At 37.0% G+C, this 24,473-nt stretch overlaps 1 long non-coding RNA gene across 2 annotated transcripts in view; it reads left to right on the top strand.

The window, feature by feature from the left end:
• Window positions 1-24,473, top strand: part of LOC105873777 (uncharacterized) — a 127,787-nt gene that overhangs the window by 49,304 nt on the left and 54,010 nt on the right. For both annotated transcript variants that reach the window (XR_001155245.2, XR_001155239.2), the window contains one exon: window positions 51-124. This is a non-coding gene — a long non-coding RNA (uncharacterized LOC105873777). The remainder of the gene's footprint in view (window positions 1-50; window positions 125-24,473) is intronic.

Genomic DNA, 24,473 nt, shown 5'->3' with positions numbered 1-24,473 from the left:
AAACAGTTTTTGGTGGTGGAGACTCATCTTATTTGTTTTTTACTGTACAGGTACCCTGCAAGTTTGTTGCACAAAGAGGAGGAATGATTTGGGTCTGGTGCCACTGTGATAATTTATTCTGAAGGTACTAATATTCTGAGGTTTGATAAAATTCCTTCTCTTTGCTTTTCCTGTTGCTACATTAAAGTGACTTGAGAAGAGCTAAAACATTTATCAAGCACAAATGGCAAAATCTATGAGAAAGTTGCTTGAGAAGTAAGGCCTCTAAGTCTTCATTTATTCCCACTATCATAGTTTTCCTGTTATTTTTCCAGTTTTTTATTTGGATGAGGACTGCATATAGCATGTTCTCCAGCATGTAGAAAAATGAAAGAGTTTTTTCCTGAAGAAAAATTCACTGCTCTCTTAAACTTTGCCTTGAGGAATTGGTATCCTAACTTTTCTCTATTTTTTTAAATGAATTTTTGAGAGAAAACTTGAAGGTTTTCTGCATAGGCAATTTTTAAATATTATATAGCTGAGTTGTATGGAGAGACTATTTCTACTATTGACAATAATTGTCTTCTCTGGGTAAAGTAAAAAGATACAGTGTTTCTTAGAATCTCCAACAACATCTATTCATGTGCTTTATTTACAGAGAGTTCTCAGTAAAAATTCATAAAATTATTAATTTAAGGTCTTTACTGACAATGATATTTATTATAGATAATGGCATTTTTCCTTCTAATTATAAGAACTGTAGACTCTTAAGCCAACTTGTGTATCTGCTATATTTTATATCTGAATTATTCTGCCGGTTTTATCTTTTTGATTTGGTTTGGATTTTTATCAAACCAATATAAATGCACGGTTAAAAAGTTCAAGCAGAACAAGACTTATAATGAATACAGCAGTATCCTGTGGCATATTTTCCCACACCTGATTTCTGTTCACTGTTCTACTTATTAGCTCTTTTATCTCCTATTTCTAAATAATAGACTTATCCTAACTTCAACATTTTCTCATTTTATGTACCAATGATTTCTTGCAATGGATGAGGGATCTTTAGCTTTCTCACACCATCTATTCCTTCCCTTTTCCTTTTCTCCTTCCATATTCTACTGTTATGTCACAGTTTTGGTTAAATTGACATTTAGAAGTCCTTTTCAAATGGTTGTACACTGGGAATTTTAAGAGAATAATCAGAGGTATGCACAAATGATTTCCATGCAAGGATGGAAATTCATTACAGTTCAGCAGTCATTATGAAAAAGTAGACAAAATCTAAAGTCTAGCATTAGACAATTTTTTTGTTAAAAATATATTATTACCTGTTCATGTGATAGACTTCTATGCAACCATTAAAAATAGTGTTTTTGAAGATTGTTAATAGCATAGGCAAAGGTTCAGGATATAGAAAGTTAAAAAAAGATAATAAACATGCTTGTAGCTCTGACTCAGGTGGGGCAAAGGCAATATATATAACCTGAACATTTGTACCCTCGTAGTATGCTGGAATAAAAAAAAATAAAACAAAATTTAAAAATTAAAAAACAAAGATAATAAAACAATTAACAGTATACCTAGTTTGATCCAAATTTTGTTTAAAAAAGAAAAAGGAGAAAAAAAATATAGTAAGAGGGTATGGAAGGTTATGTACCAAAATGTTAAAAGTGGTTTTCTCTAGATCGTATTGAAAAATAATTTTGTTTTCCTGTTTAGGTTTTCCAAAATGAATCATGTTGGTAAATTGCTTTCTAAAAGGATTCTACTATTTTACAATATTATCAGCCATTTACAAAACCAACAGCCATATTGTATTCTTAAAACTACTTGGTGTGTACTATTATTTTTAAAATTCTTGATATTTATGCTTTTTCTTTGGACATAGATTTTGAGATGATAAAATGGTGGTAGAGATTATTCTAAGCAGAGAGATCAGTGTGAGCAAAGGCATGGAATAATACTATGGAATGGGTTTGTGAGATAGCAATTCTACCTTGACAGGAGTGTGGTGTACATGTAGGAGAATAGGCAGGAAAAGGTATGCCTTAAAGTTGTCGACTATAGCCCACCTCTTTCTAAAAGAATCTTTTCTGCCCACAGCCCTGCTTCCTGTCCATCTCCCATGTGATTGGGTCATAGCTGACTGGAATAGAGTGGGCATCTGATCCAAGGGCAGACAATCCATAGACTGTTCTGTGACATTTCTCCAATCCCACATGAAAAGAAGGACTGGGCCATTTTACCGGCTTAAGGCTTATAATTGCAAAATTAAGAGACTGAACCAATTGGTAGTGGAGCAGAAACTTACAAGGAAGTGTTGAGAGTTCTCAAGGTTTAGAAGGTATTGGGAGTGGCCACCCTGTACTGTTTGCTAGCTGAAACTATGAGGGAATGGAAACTGAATACCCAGAGGAAGCAGGGCAGTGGAGAGAAGGGAAACCAAAAAGAGAAGCTACAACACTGATAGAAAGAGAGAGTTACTGAGTTCAGAGCTTTCTTGCTTTCTGGTTACTATCAATGAGCTAGTGATCAATGAGTATCCTTTAAAAGATTTTATTTTCTTGAGGTAGCTTGAGTAGATCTCTAGTCCTTTCAAGCAGATAGACATTTCTGGGGCCATATTATGAAGAACTTTGGATACTAAGGCAAGACCTTTGTAATTTGCTAGGCAAGGGATAAATATTAACAATTTTTTGGATGTGGAGTAATATATTAGACATCTGTTAAGTGAAGATTAAGATTAGTAGTAGTTTGTAGGAAAGATGGAGAAACTGATTTGAAAGCTATTACAATAAAATACTTGGAAAGTAATTAAGGCCTTGAGGATATGACAGAAGGAAGGTATGTATGTGGATAGATGTAAAACCTTTAACAAAGGCAGGATCAAAAACACATGATAATTTGTTGGATGTAGGGGACAAGGAAAAGAACAAGTTGAGTTGAAGCTGAGATCTTGAGTCTTGGGGATTAGAAGTTGGTAATATCATTAAGAGAAATGAAAAAGGAGGCTGGATTGTTTTGGGTTGTGGAAGACCAGATAGTTGTTAATTTTGTGTCAATTGAATTTCAGGTGATGGTGAGAAATACTATCTAGTTCAGCTTAAGTAACTTATGTTGAGTTCCTAAAGAGGAATAGATGGTAGAGATAGGAGAGGGGGTTGAAGTACAGAAATGAATAAAATGTGGTTTATGCCTTTGAGGAAATCCTACCTGGTATTATGGGTGAAGTTATCTGTCAGATAGAGATGTACATGTGGAGCTTGGGAGAGAACTTTTGGACTGGAGATCCAAATATCAGTAGAGTCCCAGAGAACTGGATTGTCAAAGGATAGAGTTAGGGAGTCTGAAGATGAGGACCAAGGCTAAAACCATGGTGAAGACCTTGTGTCACAGTGCAAAAGAAAGGAGAACCAGAGGAGGCATGGTCAGGACATTAGCAGAAGAAGCAGGGTAGTACAGAGTTAGAAAAACCAACAAGAAACAAAGGAAGGGAGGGTTTCAGGAGGTACAAGACCATTAATAGTATTAAATGCTATAGAAAGCTTTAGAGAATGAAGTTGGTTTGATGTGCCGGAGGTCGTTTGTGATCCTAGAAGAAATTTGTGAGAAAAGGGGGCTGGTGAAGAAATATAGAAAGCAAATGTAGACCATTTTTCTAATCATTTGGGCTTGAAAGGATGATGAGAGGAGGAAACTTGAAGGAGGAGGCAAAGTCAAGAGAAGGTTTTGGTTTGTTTGTCTATATTTAAAGACTGGGTCTACTGAGTAGGCAGAAGAAGAGATGACTGGTCAGGAAGGATCAAAGATTCAAGGAAGAGAATCAAAGGGGTGGGGATGTAAGGAGATGCAAGAGTTTATGACAAGAGTAGAGGTGAAAGAGATAACCATGCCAGAGGAGAGATATCTCATCCCGGAGCCAAAGGTCAAAAGGAAAAATACAACGTATAGTATAGAGAAATTCAGAGGAGAAAAGAAAGGAAGTAAAAAGAAAAATATCTCAAATGGCTTCTATTTTCTGAGAAAAATAGCAAGCTAGAAGTAGAGTCTTGTGATTGGGGATTTTAGGAACCTAGAGGAAGAGAAAGTTTTGAAAGGCCACTGCAGGGAATGGAAAAGGGAATTAATAAGAGGTAAGCGAGAGGATTTTAGAGTGGTAATAAAGAGACAAATAAGGATGAAAAGTTGAGAGAAGAATCAAGAAAACAAAACCTATTTCAAGTTCTAGTAGTACTAGAGAATTTTACAGAGTTCCTTCTTCCCCCACCCACACTATTTTACAAATAAAGAATTTAATTCCAGAGTGCTTAACCTACTCATACGTTTGTTGGAATTCTAACCCCTGCCCCACCTTTTTTCTGAATAAGAGAGATGTAAAACAAGCACCACATATACTCACCAGCAAATTGGTATTAACTGAGCAGCACCTAAGTGGACACATAGGCACTACAGTAATAGGGTATTGGGCAGGTGGGAGGGGGGCGGGTATATACATATATAATGAGTGAGATGTGCACCATCTGGGGGATGGTCATGCTGGAGACTCAGACTTGTGGGGGGAGGGGGGAAATGGGCATTTATTGAAACCTTAAAATCTATACCCCCATAATATGCTGAAATAAAAAAAATAATAATAATAAAAAAAGAGAGATGTAACAATTGATCATAAAGTTAATTTAGGGAATTGGTTAAATCTGAAATCTGACTAAATCTGGAAAAAACAAGATTGAACCAATCAGAAGATCAGTGCCTATGTATGTTGAACAAATGTGCTAATAGGTCATCACGTCACAAGAAATGATTCAGGAATATTCTCTAAACTATAGTGTGTGTTCTGGGTAAGAATATTTTGTCAAACGTTTATGGGAACAATTATGATGTTCTCTGTAAATATTTACATGTCTGATTATACAAAAGAACTGCCAATTGACTTATTAAAGACAGCTCAGTTGTCATAGTGCTTATTCTACAATGAAAACCCAGTTTTCAGTGTGTACGTTACAGTTGTGGAAGATAATCTGGAAAATTATTATATGTTCAGAAGTAATCATTTCTGGTAATGGAATGAGAACACTTAACTGTTTTTAAAAAATATTCACTTTATTCCCAGATCTTAAGACTTAGTTCCTTAAATTTCTGTAAATCATCTTAAAGATGAGGCTTTGAATTTCTGAGGACTTATTTCTCAGCAGAGCTCCAAGAAATGTTGAATTTCCTTAGAGGAAGTAGTAGTGAAGTCATATTCTTATTTGTTTTGTGGACAGGATCAAATAATAACTTTATATTGAATTTCAGTGGTGACCATTAGGGGCCAAATAAAATGGTCACAACTCTTCTGTGTCATTTCCACGTGCAGTTTTAATAGCCACAGACAGAATAGACAACTGCCATAGTAATAGGCAGAATATTATTATTACTCCTGGCTATACAAGTCTCTAGACACCTTTTCTTGGTTGTTGAAACTAAATAGAATGTGATTCCAAGAAAAAGAGGGAAGTGTTGTTAGATATTTTGTGTTTTCAAAATGCATTGTGGTTGTTGGTATTCTTTATCCCGCTGTGACAGCAGATGGGAATGCCATCAGTGATATCCATAGGCTTCAGCATGAGGTGGGGGTCATTGGGTATTCTGGCCTCTTGCCCTGGAGATGGAAAGGAATGACTCAGTTCTTTGGGCTGAATTCCAGGGAGGCCTCCAGAGAGCTCTTCATGCTCTTCATACTGACACACCTTTAACGCTTTTCTGAATTGGTAGATCTTATTCTCAGGTAAAGACAATACTAGTGATAAACCCATCCCTACTGGTGTGTGTGTGTGTGTGTGTGTGTGTGTGTGTGTAAGTAGGCATGTCTGTATATCCAGTGCTGTTGGTGGTCCAGACTTATAACTCCACAGGAGACAGTGGGCCTCCCACCTTACTATCTCTTAGGTCCCAGTTTGGGAAGAGGTGTTCTGCATTTCAGAAGTATTACTGGCCAAGGAATCTAGCTTCCATGATGTAGTATTGGGAGTCCATGGATGAAGCCTGGTTTTGCAGGCCAGGCTCTCTGTCTAACTCATAAGCCGGGATGTTGTTCTTATTTGTGAGGCCACATGCTGAAGAGAATATATATCCCCCTTATTCTGTGTCTGAGGAGTAAGTCACGAATGCCTGGGTCTTCTTTTCACTGGGTGCTTATGCTACTTTAACTCCTCCCTAAGTCCACTCTACACACATCTTTTAATTCACTTTATGTTTATTTCTGCCACCAATATTTTCCTGTTCCTTGGCTAGGTGCCAACCCATTTGCTTCCTCTGCGCCAGGAATTCTGAACAAGTCCATACTATACAGGTAAGAATTCTCAAATTGGAAGGCTGAAGAGCTTATCTTGCTTTCATTTTCTGTGCCCATCACCAGGATGGCTTGTGATAGATCTGGAGCCTGGTGTTTCTGCTGCCACAGATCCAAGGCTGTTTTTCTTTTCAACCCAAGACTGAAGTTCTTTTCAAGTATGACAACACTTATGGTAGAGGATTTATCATCTCCTGCAGGGACTATCCTGGTTCTCTTTATAAGAAAAAGAATAGTGTTTATCATCTCTAGCAAGACAAATGTATTTCAGCATGTTCATCACACACAACGCTTACCAGCTCTTGGTAGAACAGGCAATATGATATAAAGTGAAGAGCACAGACAGTGGAGCCAATAAGATTTCTGGCTGTGATTTCCAACTCTACTACTTTCTAACTATATGGCCTTGTAGAAGTTGCTGTGTCTTGTTTATCCACCATAGGGCTGTTGTGAGAATTAAATTAACGAATACATGCACAGTTCTTAGCATAGGGCTTGGCACATGATAGGTACTCCATAAATGGTAGCTCTTATCTTCCTTATCACGATTTTCCTGAACATGGGGCATAAGTCTTTATGAAGTTTGACAGCCAGGACAGTTGTAACATTGTTCCTGGAAAGGTGGCAAGTCGATGCTATCCTTCCAGGCTTACTTTGATGAGTCTGAATATATTGTGAGACTGTTTGGCATATGTACTTTGTGGCCATATTCCAACGCCCAATGAATAACATCTTGGATGAATGCTGGGACTAAGGAATCATGGTCTTCTGGGGTGACATGAATACTTCTCTGACTTACTATCACATAAGTCCCTGCTTTGGAAGTTTTTACAAGCCTCCTGCAGTATATCTAGGCCAACTCTGAAAAATGTACATTCGACAACCCAGGGGTGAGACCTTTTTGCTTTTTAGAGATTTGCCATGTCAGAGAAGTAGATTATGTCAGTACAAGATCATTGGCTTTTTGTCCATACCCATGTTACAACTATATAATTCTACCTATCATTCCAGCCTTTGATAGCAGTCTGCAGGACATTTTGGGATCCTATTTCATTATTGCCAAGGAAGCGCATGCTGCTCTCTGACAGCATTCAGTTCCATGGCAGCTGCATTTTACAGCTCTACTACTTCCCTTTAACTCATTGTATCTTTCACATCATGGGTGCTTTCATGACCTGGGAAAACTACAGGCTATTAAGCAGTGCCATCAGGACACTCTCTAGTTATCCAGGCACCAGTACAAGAAGTGCTGTGGTTAGCAACTGGCCTTCAGTGAGAATATCTGTCAGGGAGCTGTCCTCTGTGTATTCCCATCACCTGAGCTGAAAGTAGAGGGTTTCCACTCAAGACCTTTTGAGGAGGTTGTTCTATTTAATATAGTTATCCACCTCCAATTGAGTCAGCTATAGCTTGTATTGTGTGTGTGTGTACTACATTATATTTTTCATGTCCTTTATGTCCTATACTGATTTTTCAACTGAGGTGTAATTGTTCAAATATTTTTAATTTTTGTAAATAAGTACACCATTGAGAAATGGACTAAAGTGAAAATAAATTGGATATAATTCAGGCTTTTGTCCTAGGGCCTCTTTTTTTTTTTTTTTTTTTTTTTTTGAGACAGAGTCTCACTTTGTTGCCCAGGCTAGAGTGAGTGCCGTGGCGTCAGCCTGGCTCACAGCAACCTCAAACTCCTGGGCTCAGCGATCCTACTGCCTCAGCCTCCCAAGTAGCTGGGACTACAGGCACGCACCACCATGCCCAGCTAATTTTTTTGTATATATATTTTTTAGTTGGCCAATTAATTTATTTCTATTTTTGGTAGAGACAGGGTCTCGCTCAGGCTGGTTTCGAACTCCTGACCTTGAGCAATCCGCCCGCCTCGGCCTCCCAAAGTGCTAGGATTACAGGCGTGAGCCACCGCGCCCGGCCTAGGGCCTCTTTTATTTCTCACATTCCCCTAGATCTTCTCATCCAAATGAGTGGCCTCAAATTACCACCTTTGTGCTCACGGTTCCAAATCTCTTTCTCTAGCTCAGTTTTTTCTCCCAAATAAGGGACACACAATTCCAGCTGCCTCCTGAGCATCTTCACCTGGATCTACCAGAGACACCAGACTATGTCCTTAATTGAGCTTATTACTGCCCCCCTTATAAACTTTCTCCTTCCATATCCTTGATCTTGGATAGCAGCACCAATATATATAAATTCAGCTGGCAACTTCTAGTCTCTGCCCTCTTCCTTATTTTCAAGATTCAGTTCCTACTATTCCTTCTGACAAAACACTTTTGGGATCTCTCAATTTAGATCTTTCTTCATTTAACTCGTAAATTAACGTAATACTCACCTATAATTGCTCTCTTTAGCTTTTGGCCTAGAACTCTTCAATTCCTCTGCTTAATGCTTTTAGCATGATTTTTGTCAAATGCGAAAACTGCAAACATGATTATTTTTTCCTCTCCCTCACCCACTCCCAGCTTAAAAATCTTTCGAGTCTTCTCATCATTTTCAGAATGAAGATCTAACTTGTTAACATGGCTTATGCAACCCTTTATGATTTGACTTCTGCCAACTTTTCTTCCTGCATCTCTCACCACTCTCTTGCATTTGTACTCTCCATTCCTGTTATAGTGGACTAATTGGCATTCCCCTGCTCGCTCAGACCTCTGTTTTTGCACATAGTCTTCACTGATCCCTTTACCTGCCTTGTCTCCTTAATGAACTCAAGTAGTTTTTTCTTAGCCTCCTTCCTAAAAGAAGAGGTAAGTTTTCCTTCTCTTTGCTTCCATGGACCCTGAATTATTTATTTAACAAGCATTTATTGAGGATGTACAATAAAGTAGAAATACTGACATTTTAAAAGAAAATTAACTAGTAGACCATTTTGGGATTCAGTACATGAATACATTTATTTTGGATACAAAAATTTAGTCACTTAGAGTGAGGTAAATTACTAAGTTTTAACCAAACAACAGTTTAATTAACTTAGTTCCTATTTGACTCAACTATTCCTGCATTTTTTCACCTTCAAATCATTGAGGATACATTGGTGTTGTTGGAGAATAAATGCAACCCACCGTAAAAGGTAGTTATCTTTGTTTTAAGTAAATTGTGTTTCTCAAAGTTGTGATTAGCTTCTTCCTTTTTAAAAACAATTTGTTTACTTACAGTTGCATCAGAGAGTGGGAGGTTTAGCTTATTGGACTAGATAAAATCTTGTGTGATATTTTGGTATATTAGCTGGGGAGAAACAGCACACAAATGGATTGGAGATAGCTGGATTAAGGAGGTTAGGATTATGCCGGTATTATATTGGGTGTAGGGAGTGAGGCAGGGGGACAATTTAGGACTAGTATTACATATCTATTAAAAGATCTTATCTACAAGAAGGCAATGGCGAGAGCACTGTCTCCACACAAATAGGCTTTTGTTTTCATCATCCCCCATTAAATTTTCTTCTCAATCCTTCTCTACTTTTTAGTCTCTCTTTCATCTACCTGAATAATTTTGGAGCTTTGGTTATATTAATACTATCTGTAGCAAATCTCTGTTAGTGTTCTTTATAAGTTTCACTCTTCTTCTACCCCTTCTGGGAAATGTGCCTTCTAGCACTCCAACCAGTTTGAATGTGGTTTGAATGTGAGCTGCCATATTCCTAAAGACTTTGCACCTGGCCCCAGCTGATGGTGGAAGGGTGGTCAGAACTCATTATTTGGATTTTTGAACTAAGAACCCGTGCAAGCATGGTCTTTTCATTTCTGGTGCTAATGGTAGCTCCAGGCAGCCATTTTCCTCATCACCTGCTTGCAACTAATTTAAAGAAATAAAATAAATACAGAGACAGAAAGTCCTGGTAGGATTCAGGTATCTGGGTCAGTTGCTTATATTCCATTATCTGTCTTGAGGTCTAGCTATAGCTTTGCCCTTCTTGTAGCACTCAAAATCAATACATTCCCCTTTTTGCCTAATCTAATTCAATCTGGGTTTCTATTATCTTGCAACCTAAAGAATCCCAACCGTACCACTTTTCTCATCTCTTCCTCTATACAGAATCTGTTGCATGTGTTTTGTTATTCATGTCCTTATGATATTAATAATTTGCATTGATAACACTTTTGCGGAGTTATATACTGAGTGTTCAAAATGAGCAATGTCATTGGGGAATCAGGTAGAACATGTGAGGATTTAAGAGTACCTTGGAGATTATCTAGGAGGACTGATTCACATATAAGGTCAGTGGAGATTTGTTTTTTCAGGGTTGTTGAGAAGGTTTAATGAGTTAACACAAAAGAGTATATACATACATATGCCAAATAAACACTTGTTACTATTGTTACATTTTAACTTTGAGATTTGTTCTTTAGAAGACAAGAGATCAGAATCTTGTGTAGAAAAAAAATATAAAGATCTAGAATTTGAACTCTGAAGTTCAGAGAACCTAGAAAACAAAATAGATTGTAGGAAGATTATAAGCACTGATTTAGGAAGGTGGGAAGTGGTATATAGTTTTTTATAAAAAAATGTATACATAAACCAGGGAGTTTAACATTTGCCTAGGGATTCACCAGGTGTATATACAAGTTCATCATGAGGAGAATGCTTAAATTTGTTTGTCTTAAAAAAGAATTTGGTCAACAATTGAGCTTGAGTTTCTTTAATGGGAAATTCAAGTTTTTTATTAATATAGAAACTGAAAATGTGACTTGGGGCAGCCCAGTTAATGTACTTTGCATTATGGACTTGTAATAATTCTTTAACTTAGTTCTTATAAAAGACATAATGATAATAAAAACAACCTAATAAAAATGAGCAAAATATTTGAGTAGATACTTCACAAAAGTAAATATACAAATGGCCAGTAGTAAGGGCATGAAAATGTGTTCAACATCATTAATCATCAGAGGATTGCAATTTAAAATTGCAATGAGCTAACATTTAGTAACCAATAGAATGTATAAAGTTAAAAAGTCTGGTATCACCAAATGTTAGATAGAATGTAGAGCAAACACTTATGCATTCTTGGTGGCGTGTAAAATGGTCTAATCACTTTGGAAAATGGTCTGGAAGTTCTTACATAGGCGTGATCCAGCAATTCTACTTCTAGATATTTACCTAAGAGAAATGAAAAATATTTCCACAAAAACACTTGTACAAGGATGCTTATAACATCTTTATTCATAATAAATAAAAACTGGAAACAACCCAGGTATTTATCTATAAGAGTAGAAGTATGGTATATTCAAACAATGAATACCATTCAGCAATAAAAATGACAGACTTCTCATATGAGCAACAACATGAAAAAATCTTTAAGAAACCCCAAACCCCAAAACTATGCTGAGTGAAAAAAGTCCACAAAGGAGTAAAATTTTATGATTTCATTCATATGAAGTTCTAGAACAAGCAAAACTAATCTATGGTGAAAAAAGTCAGTACAGTGGCTGTCTCTGGGGGAGTGTGGGCTAAGATCAACTGGAAAGGAACATGAGGGAACTTTTTGGGATGGTGGTAATGTTCTTGAACTTGATAGGGGTTGGATTATACAGGTATGCATTTGTCAAACTCATCAACTTGATATTGCACTTGATATTTTTGCATTTCACTGAACATAAATTTTGCCTTGAAAAAGGAAATATAAATAAAAGTTAAATGTAGTTAATGGTATACATACCAAAGTGTTTGGGGAGAACATATTCTGATATTGTAAGTTACTTTGGAATAGCATTAGAAAATAGTATGGATGATGGATGGACAGAAGTGTGTATAGATGGATAGATATGTGATAAAGCAAGTCTGGCAAAATGTTAATTGTAAAATCCACATGGTAGGTGTATAGATGTTCACTATAGAATTCTCTCAACTTTTATCTATGTTTGAAAAAATTTTTAAATAACAATATTGGAAAAAATAAATAGCAAAATGAAAAATAAAGGACATCAAATATATTAGATAATGAAAACTGATTATATATTACTGAATGCAGTTCATTAAACAACCAGCTTGAACATAAATATTACCACCACATAACAATTACAAATAATTTATAGGCATACCTTATTTAAGGCTGTCTTGAACAGTGCTAATTTGAAATAGTGATGATTATCTCAGAAATATTTTTATATCAAAAATACATATACACAAACATTCATTATACCACTGAGGACTACAGTAATATAGATGCCTCTTGAAGTCTATCAGCAAGAGCAGCAGATTGAGATGCAGATTCACTACATGCTACCTTTTCCAGGAATGTGTCCTACTTGCTAAACAGAGTTAACCTGGAGGTGTAGTTCCCCTTACTAGATTTTTGGAGAACTCCTTAGCTAGGAGGCTGGTCCTAATCTAGTTCTAGATCCTTTTCTTGGATAATGATTTTACAATGAACACATCATTTTTATGATCCCCCAGCATCCATATTCACTTTCTATGTTTGGGGAATCTTGGGTGCATCTTGGGGAGAAGAAGGGCCCACCCCATTACAGAGACAAAAAAGTCAGGTATTTGTTCTCCCTTGCAGCTTGAGTTTAGCTTGCCTTGCTAACCTCATGGTAGATTCTCCTGCCCAAGAATTTGAATCCTCAGGGAGTTACCTAAAGAAGCAGGGACAGTTCAGAATTTCCTGCAGTGGTGGTGGTGGTGGCTGTGGGAGCCAATATACAGATGTGGTCATGCCTGCAGTTTCAGCAGAGTTCCCCAAGCAGCAGGTGGTGGCAAACCAGCAGTGGCATCCAAACTTCAGCAGGGCGGACTCAGCACCTAACCAGGCTATTCCTGGCATGTGGCCTTGGCAGGAGTTCTAGTAACCTATATTTTCCTGGTTTCTGTTTACATTTTGAGCCTGGTTCTTTAGCCTGTATGTTGATTCTGTGAGTTACCCACTAGCTTTCCATGAATTCATTTGTTTCAGGAATTAGCCAGGATTGGTCTTCATTGTTTGTCACATGGAACCCTCTCTCTAATGCACTAGTTTCCTATGATCTACTGATCTTGTTCTATACCTTCTAGTACTACACTGGCCATTCCTTTATGTCACAGAAAATGTATTGATTGTAGAAAGGTCTAATCTATGTCTGTTACAGTCTTTTAAATCTCAATTTTTAAAATATTGTCTTTGTGTACCTAGCCATAATCAACTGTGTTTCTTATCTATATTTTTTGTATTATTACAATATGCATTTTATTTATTCAACTCACATCAATTTAAAAAACATCTATGGAGCATGTATTGACTTTGTGCTAGGCAATGGTTAGGCTTTGGAGACATAAAATCAGATAAAGCATGGTCCCTCCTGTACATATTTAGAATCCTAGTTGTTTAATTTGTTATAACATGGTGAGATGCAGGCAAATAAATTTAGCCTCACCCAAGGGATTGCAGGGAAGCAAACAGTCCAATTAATGGTAGGAGTGGGGGGGAATGGTAGGAGGGTGGGGAAGGCTGTGTAACAGGTGGTTAAAAAATCTTTATAGAGAAATTTAACCAGGCTTGGTTCATATCTGGGCTCCTAATTGCTTTGTGAAATAGGACAAATTACTTAACTTGTCTAAACCTTGGTCTCTTTATCTTTAAAGCATGGATAATAAAACCTCCATCCTCATATTATTTTGAAGTTTAAATGAAATAATGTATTTAAAGTGACTGGCACAATGCTTGGTCAACAATGAAGTGCTTAGAGAAATGGTAGCCACATTCACATACTGGAATAGGCTGCCTATAGGGACTGTGTAATTCCTAGGTCAAGTACAACTCTTAAGATCATGCACTGTGTCTTAATAGTCTATATTAGTTCCATAATCTCTGTGACTATTTTAGTCCCTCTTTTTTTTTTTTTTTTTTTTTGCCTTTTCTAGTCCAGTTCTATTATATTATTCTTAACATCAGTAGTCAGAAGTGTTATGTTTTCTTTCAGCATGAGTAAACCACAGTTTTAAATAGAAGTAGACAATGTTTTTTCTGTCTGTTTTTTCAAATACTCTCCTTGGTGCCATTTAGCAGCATTTTAATTAAATTTTTGGCTGTAGCACCATGTTGAGGCAGTGTCCTTCAAGGAATTTCTATGTCCTTTCCCTGGATTGAAATAGTGTCTTAATAATAGGAACTTGAGAAAATTTTTCACTTAGTTGTATAAATATGTCCTTTATATGCATTAAAACCTCTTTGCCCCTTTTCTGTTCACATGTAGGCATTTACCACCATTTGACGTAGAAGGCCTGACTTGTATGTTTCAAAAACACTTAGGATGCATGAGTCTCCCTTGTAGTGTTTTTTCCCCATGAAGACCAAGAAAAATGGCTATTTTACCCAATATGCTATCTGATCTTTTCCCTGAGTGTGCCTCTTTTCGACTCTGATCATTAAAGTGTTATTCGGATTCTTCAACCCACTTTGTTTTTTTAAAAAAATGTGTTGTAAAACGTGATTTATTGCCTTTGGAGTCCTTTTCAAAGTATTTCTCCATTAATATTTGGCCAAGTTTTCAGTTTATAGCTGACCTGCTATATTTCGTGGGCTTCCTTGTTTTCTTTACATGGGATAATTCTCTATTTTTCTTTTACCCCCATAATTGTTGTTTTGGCCATCATTTAAACAGGTGGAGTTTTTGTTCATTCTCAAAAGAGTTTTTAGTAAAAAAAAATTTTTTTTGAAGTACTCCCAATCTTATATACAATTTCATTTTGGGGTGTATAACTTCCGATGAGGTGTTTAAAAACAGCCTCCTATTTTATTTTCTTCTTTCATTTACTTCTTTTCCACCCTCAACACCCACATATGCTTATGTTAAAATCAGTGGTAATAACACCAAGTCAGAAATTGCAGACTGAAGTTCTAGTGCCAGGATTGCTACCAAGTCACTGTGACTTTTGTTAGGTCATTTGACTGCTGTGGCCTCTAATTTCCTCATCTGTGAAATCAGGGGAGTTTATTTATTCAACAAGTATTTAATTAGGCACACATTATATGCTGGGCACTGTTCCAGATGCTGGAAAATCTGCAGTGAACAAAAGAGTGAAGGTGCTTCTCCACATAAATGTGTATTCTAGTATTGTTAAATTTTATAAACTCCAAAGCCCTTTTGCATTGACAATGCCGTATGTATAATGACACATCCACTAAATTCTGATTCTCTTTTGAACAGAATAGAAACAAAAAACTGTAATATGTCTGAAGTTTGTGTTTGGCTTTTTGAGTATTCCTTTGACTTAAAATAAACATCGTATAGTTTGTCCTAAAGAGAGTTCCATGGAAACCAGTTTGAGATGCTTTACCTAGAAAGGAGTCAGGTCAAAAGCTGCGTACTATATCCCCCTCTTAAAGTGAAGCTTAAAATGCTTTTGGACATACACTTCAGATCTCTGCCTTTTTGAAGCACATTAAAAAAAATAATTACCGGAATAATTGCCTCTGACCTTTATTTAGATGTGGGAGTCAGCATCAGGGAAAGAGGAAATGAAAGCTTTCTTGTTGTTGCCATAATGATAAAGCTCTTTACCAGGTATCAGTATTAATTCATAGAGGATGAATAATAAAAAGCATAAATTTTATTATTTGATTGGTATTATAATAAATAACATATGCCTTGGAAAAACAATGAGCTGTTACACATTTAAGCATACTTGCCAATGGGTTATTAGTGTTATGGGAACTATCACAATAGGAGCCCTTAAAAAATGTTTAAGCCAAATTATTTGTTTTCTTTCCCTTCATATATTCCACTTAATTTAAAGTGGGCTATTTGTGGGATGGCGTATGCCAGGTAGTAAGAAAAGGGTGGAATTATATTGAGGTAATTGTGGAACTATTATCAGAATGGACCCATGTAAAATGATTGTTTATAACAGATAATGGCTGTCAGGAAAAATAAAATAGAATGAAAGAGATAAGCAAAGTGATAGAAAGAAAGTGATGAGCTGGTGGAAACCCCAGAAATCATTTTGCAGAAAATCAACAAATAACAGGTTTTTTTTAAATGTATATATTTTTTATTTCAGAATATTATGGGGGTACAAATGTTTAGGTTACATATATTGACTTTGCCCAATCCGAGCTAGAGCTACAAGCATGACCATCCCCCAGACAGTGTGTACCACACCCATTAGGTGTGTATATACCCATCCCCCCTCCTCGCTCCTATCTGCCTGACACTTGATGCATTTTATTACTATATGTGCACTTAAGTGTTGATACATTAAGACTAATTTGATGGTGAGTATACATGGTGCTTGTTTTTCCATTCTTGGGATACTTCACTTAGTAGAATGGGCTCCAGCTCCATCCAGGATAACACAAGAGGTGCTAGATCATTATTGTTTTTGTGGCTGAGTAGTACTTCATGGTATACATATACCACATTTTATTAATCCACTCATGTATTGATGGGCACTTGGGTTGTTTCCACATCTTTGCAATTGTGAATTGTGCTGCTATAAACATTCGAGTGCAGATGTCTTTTTTTATAGAATGTCTTCTTTTCCTTTGGGTAGATGCCCCGTATTGGGATTGCTGGATCAAATGGTAGTTCTACTTTTAGTTCTTTGAGGTATCTTCATATTACTTTCCATAAAGGTTGTACTAGTTTACAGTCCCACCAGCAGTGTATCAGTGTTCCTGTCTCTCACATCTGTACCAACATTTGTTGTTCTGGGACTTTTTGATAAAATATTTTGTTTATTTTACAAAAATAAATAGCAAATGTTAATTTTTGTCTGTTTCTCAAATTCTTTCTTATCCAGGATAATGCCTCTTGTTTCAGCTCTCAATTACTACACCTCTAATTTTTTCTGTTCATGAGTTCATGCTACATTTTCTTAACACCATGGCTTTAATTTCACTTGTCTCCTTAGACTAATTTTCTAAATATTGAGGAACAATAACCACAGTTAATGAAAGGAAGTAGGGTCCAGCATTCTGAGATTTTCATATATATACATAAATACATGTATACATATACAAAGATAACTATAAAAATATAAAATAGTGCCAAGAGAAAAATGGAGGCAAGAGCTATTAAGATTTCAGAGGTTGGAAAGATTACTTCTAAATTGGAGGAAAAGGGAACATTTTTTGTATAAGATTTTACTGACCTTAAAAGATGGTAATATTAGAGCATTCAGAGATGCAGGGGACACTTTCTAGGTGGAAGGAATAGCAGCACTGTATAGTAGAAAGTATATTGTCTGGGAATTAACTGAATTTTGGTTCAATTTTCTCTGATTCCTAGCTTCATCTGTAAAAACTGGAGGAATAACATCAAAACCTGCTGTAGGCTTGTTGTGACATTAAAATGGTATAATCAAGTGAAAATGCCTAGCAAATTTCCTAAGAAAAAGTGAGTGCTTTGACAAAGACCCCATCTTCCTTTTTCATGTAAATGTGGAAAATATTGGGGGACATGATAAGGAGTTTGCTGGAGCCTTAATCCTGATTATACCATTTAATAGCTATATGACTTTAGGCAAGTTATTAATATTTAACCTCCTTTAGTCTCGGTTTTCTCATCTCTAAAATGGAGATAATAATAGTATCTATTTCATAGGGTTGATATGAGGAGTAAATGAGTTAGTTCATATTAAGTGCTTATATAATATATGGCACTATTTATATGTTATAACACTATTAATATGTTAACTATTTTATTTTCCATAGATACTGAGGAGCCAGGGAAATTTTTTGAGTTGGGAGTGAGGGGTGGGAAAGGATGGGGGGGGGTGTAGGGAGAGGCTCAATCTTGTCTTTTGTTAAATCATTCTGTCGGTAGTTTATAAATAGGAATTGGGTGGTGAAGGATTGAGGAGAGACCAAAAGTGGAGAAGATTAATTAGGGGAATAGTAAACATTCCTGGTCAGAGACATAGAGAGCCTGACGGTTAATTGTGGTAGTAGGAGTGGAGAAGGGCCCATTGCTTACACTAGAGATGTGCTTTTTAAACTTCAGTGTGTGTGTGAATCACCTGAGGATCTTGTCAAAATGCAGATTCTGGTTCAGTAGATCTGGGTGGAGCAGGACATGCTGCCTTTATAACAAGATCCCAGGTGGTACCAATGCTGCCGGACCACAGACCACACTGGCAAAGTGTTTGAGGGTAGGATTGATGGGATTTGGTGATTGAGTGATTATGAGGGAGAAGACAGAGGGCTGGTGGGTTTTCAACAGAAGGAGCTGAATCAGGAAGGAAAATGGTGAACTCAGATTGACCTGCTGAGCTTGATTTCCTGAAATTGGAGTTGCAGGAGATAGAACAGTGTAATGACAAAAGCATAGCTTTATTGTCAAAAGACCTGGATTAAATCCTGGCTCCAACAAATATTAGAAGGATGACTCTGGACTTTAGTTGTTCTTCATCTCTAAATGGGAGACCACAACGGCTACCTCAAAGGACTTTTGTGTAGATTAAGGGAGACACAGCTGTGAAAGCTACTTACACGGTGGCTAGACAATAGGTGGCACTTACTGAATAATAAAAATTACATCCATAGACTTCACAGAATTTATAGAGTAAATCCAGCTCTTAGCAAGGCTGCTCTTGGCTTTAACATATATGTTTTTCCTACCATGTGCATACTGATACTTCAAATTGTACGGTAATTTGACAGCCTTCTGAACTTTATGTTTTGTAAGTATTCATTAGCTGACATAATTTCAGGGGACTTGAATGCCAGGATTGGCAGCGGTTCCACCAGAGCTACATCCATCAGAAGCCTGCAATTGTCAGATTCTTTCTTTTAAAGCACTTCTCCAGGAATAACTGTCTCTGAATCAAAGAGGAAAATATCTGGTCAAACTCATTTATAATCATAGTCCAATAATGGTAAATAGCAGGCTGTGGGATAAATCTGTGGCCTTTCACTTACATTTCCAACCAGAGGCAACATTATTGATAATTGAAGAATTAGCTCTTCAGAGTTTATCTACATTCTTGAGTTGGATATTTTAGACTGGCGGAAAGTAAATATTTTCCCCTTAAACTTAATTTAACTTTCAAAATTGTCCTTGTATCTGTCTCTATTCGTTACTCGGTCAGTGAGATTTTAGGGATAAGGTTAAACTAAAGTGAACAAATAAATCTATGATATACAAAGAATGTATGGTACATATTTTATTCTGGAAGGCCTCACTCATAACTATAATATTAACAAATTGTGATTATGCTACTATGTCCCTGGACTATTCAATAACAACCTCTTTTATTTCTTGCTTCACATAAAAGAGATCAGAAAGCAAAAAATAAAAATAAATAAAAAAATTCCAGGCCATATTATCAAGATATTATCTCAAGTATAACTGAGCTCAAGTCATCCAAATACTCATTAAGTTATAATGCTTTTTAAAACAACTTATCCTTTCCAAAAGTTAAATTACATTACAAAATTCTGGTGTGTTTTGGGCTCAGCTGCAGCGGCACTAACAATGAAGATTTGAGGACTTATCTTCCTTGGTATCACTTCAGTACAAGTAAACTCAGAATCACATGTATGGATTGATTACTAAACAAATCATCTGAATTCCTACTCTACCTCTCTGCATTTTGTTGTTTCCAGTATTTTCCATAGCTGGAACCCAATATTTTCATGGACTCTAAAAAAAAAATCCAATCTTTCAAGGCTAAAAAGAGCTCCAGAAGTAAATCTCTGCTGCCAGAATTATTTAATCTTGCTTGAGTAGTTGGCTGAAGTCCTTGCCAACCTATTTACCTTAATTAACTCCACAGGTATGGTTCCCTCAAGATGAACTCTAAATGTAGTTGACTCTAGATTCAAAAAGGGAAACCCTCCATCTCCTGAAATTACAGAGCCATTAAGGCTCTTAGAGGCCCCCTCAAAATAATACCAAATTTCTTCCTAAATTGAAAGGTGAAGTCTCAATCTAATAGTTTGCTTGCATATGGAGCTAACCAGTTTTAGGTGTAAACGATCCCTGCTGCTACTATTAAAATGTTTGTTGAATAAATGGATTCTATTATTTATTTTATCTCCTCCAAAGACTAGCTGAGACCTTTGTGAAACTATTATCTTGATACATTATTTTTTCCCCATCAATCTTCTCTTCCTGCATTCAGTATCCCCAACCATCATCTACTCAATAACCTGGGAGTTATCTTGCAATCCTCCCTGCCCTTCCCATAGGCAAGCAATTCCCAATACCTGCTGACTTTACATCCTAAACGTGTGTTGACTTTGTTCTCCCCCTGAACCCCTTCTAGTGCTATTTTAGCATAGACCCTCACATTTCTCTCTGTGCTTTCCTAAAAGCATTCTAAGGGCTTTCTCTGCCTCCAGTGATGGTGTCCTCTGATTTATCCTTCAGAGTGATGCTGAATATTTAAAACCCACATTTGATCATGTGGGTTTTCAGTGGTTCTTCATTGTCCACAGTAAAAACGTCCAAGCTCCTTGGCATAAAATCCAACACCTCACTCACATGATCTGGTTTTTACAAGCCTCTCAGTTTGGTCAAGTTTATCTCCGACATGCTGCTCACCACCTCCCACTTCATGTTGCAGCAGTGGGTCTCACCCTTGGCACTACTGTCATTTTGGACTGGGTAATTCTTTGTTGTAGGGGGCTGTCCTGGGCATCGTAGGATGTTTAGCAGCATCCCTGGCTTCTATCCACTAGATGTCAATGGTACTCCCTTCCCCTAATTATGACAACCAAAAACAAACAAAACAAAAACAAAAAACTTCAGATATTGCTAAATGCCCCCTGGGGGCAAAAGTGCCCCCTGGTTTATAAATAGGAGTTGGGTGGTGAATCACAAACTCTGCCCACACCAGGTTATGCAGTACCCCCATCTCTTTGTGTTTTTTTTTTTTTTGAGACAGTCTCTCACCTTGTCACCCTGGCTAGAGTGCTGTGGCATCAGCCTAGCTCACAGCAACCTCAAACTCATGGGCTCAAGCAATCCTCTGCCTCAGCCTCCCTAGTAGCTGGGACTACAGGCATGAGCCACCATGCCTGACTAATTTTTTCTATATATTTTTAGTTGTCCAACTAATTTGTTTCTATTTTTAGTAGAGGGTCTTGCTCTTGCTCAGGCTGGTCTCAAACTCCTGAGCTCAAATGATCCACCTGCCTCAGCCTCCCAGAGTGCTAGGATTACAGGCGTGAGCCACCAGTACACCTGGCCTCTTTGCGTTTGTTGTTTGTACCTAGAGTGCCTTTCTTCTTCTTTGCCTAATGTATGGAGAGAGGAAAAGATCTGTTCTTCTCTCCACTGCCCCTTCTTTATTTCCTCTGAAGAGGAAGCACTAGCAGTCTTATCCGTTAAGGTCCAGGACACTGATTAGATCATTTCTTTGAAAGCCCACACATAAGGGTATAACCCACTCTTCAACTTTAAAAAAATTTACCCAATTAATACATGAATCTATATTTGTAAACATCCAAGCAATACAGAACATAAAATTAAAAATGAAAGCTTTGAGTTTCATTTTTGAGTCAAAGCATTAGGATTAAAAAAAATTGGTACATACTATTCCAACATTATCAAAACCAGACATCCTCCTTCTTTGTGGCCATGGCCCCTTGGGGTTCAGGGTTGTGTATAGAAGATTAAGGTTAGATTAGTTCAACAAAATGTGGGAAACTATTGACTTCATGATGATTGCCAGGATTATTGGAGCAGGTGATTCACATTTCAGGCCTACCTCATTCAAAGAAATGTCAGCAAGCGTGCATAGGCCACATCCTTCTTCCATAGTACCATCTTTCTCCAAATCCTACAGTTCTTTCCCTTCCCTCCCTATCAAAATCCACAACCCATAATAATCAGAGCTATTATCAAGAGAGACTTCTGATATTTTGTGATGTAAGATGTTAACAAGCATGGGTCCACAGATGAACCCCAGACATTCTGCTTCACAAGGTCAAGGGTGAATCCTGGGATCTGTGTGTTTTACCAGGTCAGCCTCGCCCCCTGCCCCAGATGAGCTTGGTGTTCAGTCTGGTGTGGAAGCCAGTGACTAAAGAGCTACAAATTAAAATGATTCATCCAGGTACCCCACATTCAACAGCTGAGTATGTCACTTCACATTCATACAGATCCAACATCTAGTATCCACACTTAAAAAATTCCAAGTTACAGAAATCCTTTATAGCAGATGGAGGAAAAGATGTCTCTATATGCCTATGTCCTAAATACTAAGCGGGCCTTCAAAACAAACTAGGTAAAGAGGAAATACCTGCAAAGGCTCTTTCTTAAGGCAACAGAAACATACCTGGTGGTGGCAAAATTGACTATTTTCATAAAGATTTCCAGCCAGGGTAACAAAGGGTGAGAGAAATCCTTTCCACACACATTTAATTCAAGAGACCCCATCCCTTAAACAGGGAATTTTAAAATAGTTCTTTCTTCTAATTCTGTTGATTATTATTGTTTGAAAGCCTTCTTTACCACTTTGGATCTCATGGGAGGTCACTAAAGGTGGTATGGGTAAAATGTTCCCAGTAGTAGATGCAAAGATGATAGGGTAGACTGTAAAAATGCTTTAAAAACTCTAATTGAGACAAACCTGCATACAAAATTGTATCTGTGCTATGATTACAACCATAAAAATTCTGTTTGCATATGGACAGGGACTGAAAGGGAACATGAAAAAAATGTAAACAGTTTGGTTTGTAGGATGGCAGAATTTTGGGTGGATTTTTCTTTCTTTTATTTTGACTTTTGGTAATGTTTCTGTAATGTTTTGTAATAAACAATACTATAAAAGAAGCAGCTGAACCTGCTGACTAATTATTGTTAGAAAGAGCAGCTTAGCATCAACTCTATCAGAGCTAAAATTGCTGCTTTTGGCAGATGCTTTCCAACATTTAAGTTGATAACCAAAAAGTCAACTCCTTCTGGTCCATAGGAACATTTTCCCCTCTAGCTCACTCATTCTGACAGGCACACCAGGTAGTAGTTCAACTGGGGCCATAACAAAGGTGTTGTTTTCATTTTGTTTTTAAAAAATAGTTGAAAAAGTTGATTGATCACACCTGCCCTAAGAAAGGTCTCGGATCAAATCGCCTTCTGCAATAGAGTGAAAAACGCAGGGTCCTCCAAAGAGCGTTTGTCTAAGTGTATGAGTGGATTCAAACTCCATTTTGAGGGAAATACCGGTCTCACCTGCAGGAACCCCTGCAGCTTATCTCTGTGCAGAAATAGAATGGCAAGAATACAAGTCAGGTTTTAAAAAATTTGACAACAGAATGTCAGCCTTGCTTCCTGCACATCTGGTGTTTAAAGCACATGGATAATCAACAGCAGAGACTATTGGCACTTCAGGCATTTGCCAGAGAATTCAATCCTGAAGTGACTTGACACTATGCGCTTGCCAAAGGCTCACCTAAGACACATATAATATCAGAGAGAGACAATTTAATGGACAAGATGTCTCTGCATTCCTCTTCTCTAATCTCTGTTCTAGGGGTAATTTGTTATATAATCAGGAAGCAGCATACCTGGATTGTATTACCTCTGTTCCTGATAGGAACACTCTCACTGAGTTAAAAATTTAGTATTATACTCTAAGCCGTTATGAGAATTAAGACAAGAAATTGTCCATAAGAATGATGTTTTTGCTTTTCTTGCAAATATCGTTGCTGAGGATGTTGTGTCTTCTGTCATCTAAAATCTATTATGAAAAAATTACATGATAAATTCCTTCTGGATTTAGTACATTAGCTCTTCTTTGCTTGTAACATAGGCAAACTGTGTGTTTCTCTTTGTGCCTTGGCTATTGAGAAACTTACACTTAACTATCCTTAGTATGCCTCCACTGGCAGTTTCTTACATATCAGAAGAATTGACATACTCAGTTATCAGAGCTGGGCACAAAGAGGAAGATGTCATTTGGTGCCCATTCCATCACTGTACCTGTTATGACTAGGTAGGTACAATGCTTGCAACTTTAATGATCTCGCTAGAATTTTTTCTTCAAGAATTTGTTGTTCCTAAAGTGCTAGATTTTCATAAAGGAAAAAATGCATTTCATTTTCTATAAATATCGAAATTAATTACTCATCGTTGTAACTATTCATTAAAATTCAAAATTAGATTAAGATTGTTCTTCATAGATTTTTTTTAAGCCTTGAAGCAATCCATTTTATTATAGCATGTACAGCTCCACTATTTAAGGAAATCTTGACATAAGGTTCATAAGTGAATTGAGCTCATACCTT

This window comes from Microcebus murinus, chromosome 12 (genome assembly GCF_040939455.1).
Source record: "Microcebus murinus isolate Inina chromosome 12, M.murinus_Inina_mat1.0, whole genome shotgun sequence".
Taxonomy (NCBI): Eukaryota; Metazoa; Chordata; class Mammalia; order Primates; family Cheirogaleidae; genus Microcebus; species Microcebus murinus.
The sequence above is the reverse complement of the archived record's forward strand: the minus strand, read 5'-3'. Positions and strand labels throughout refer to the sequence as shown.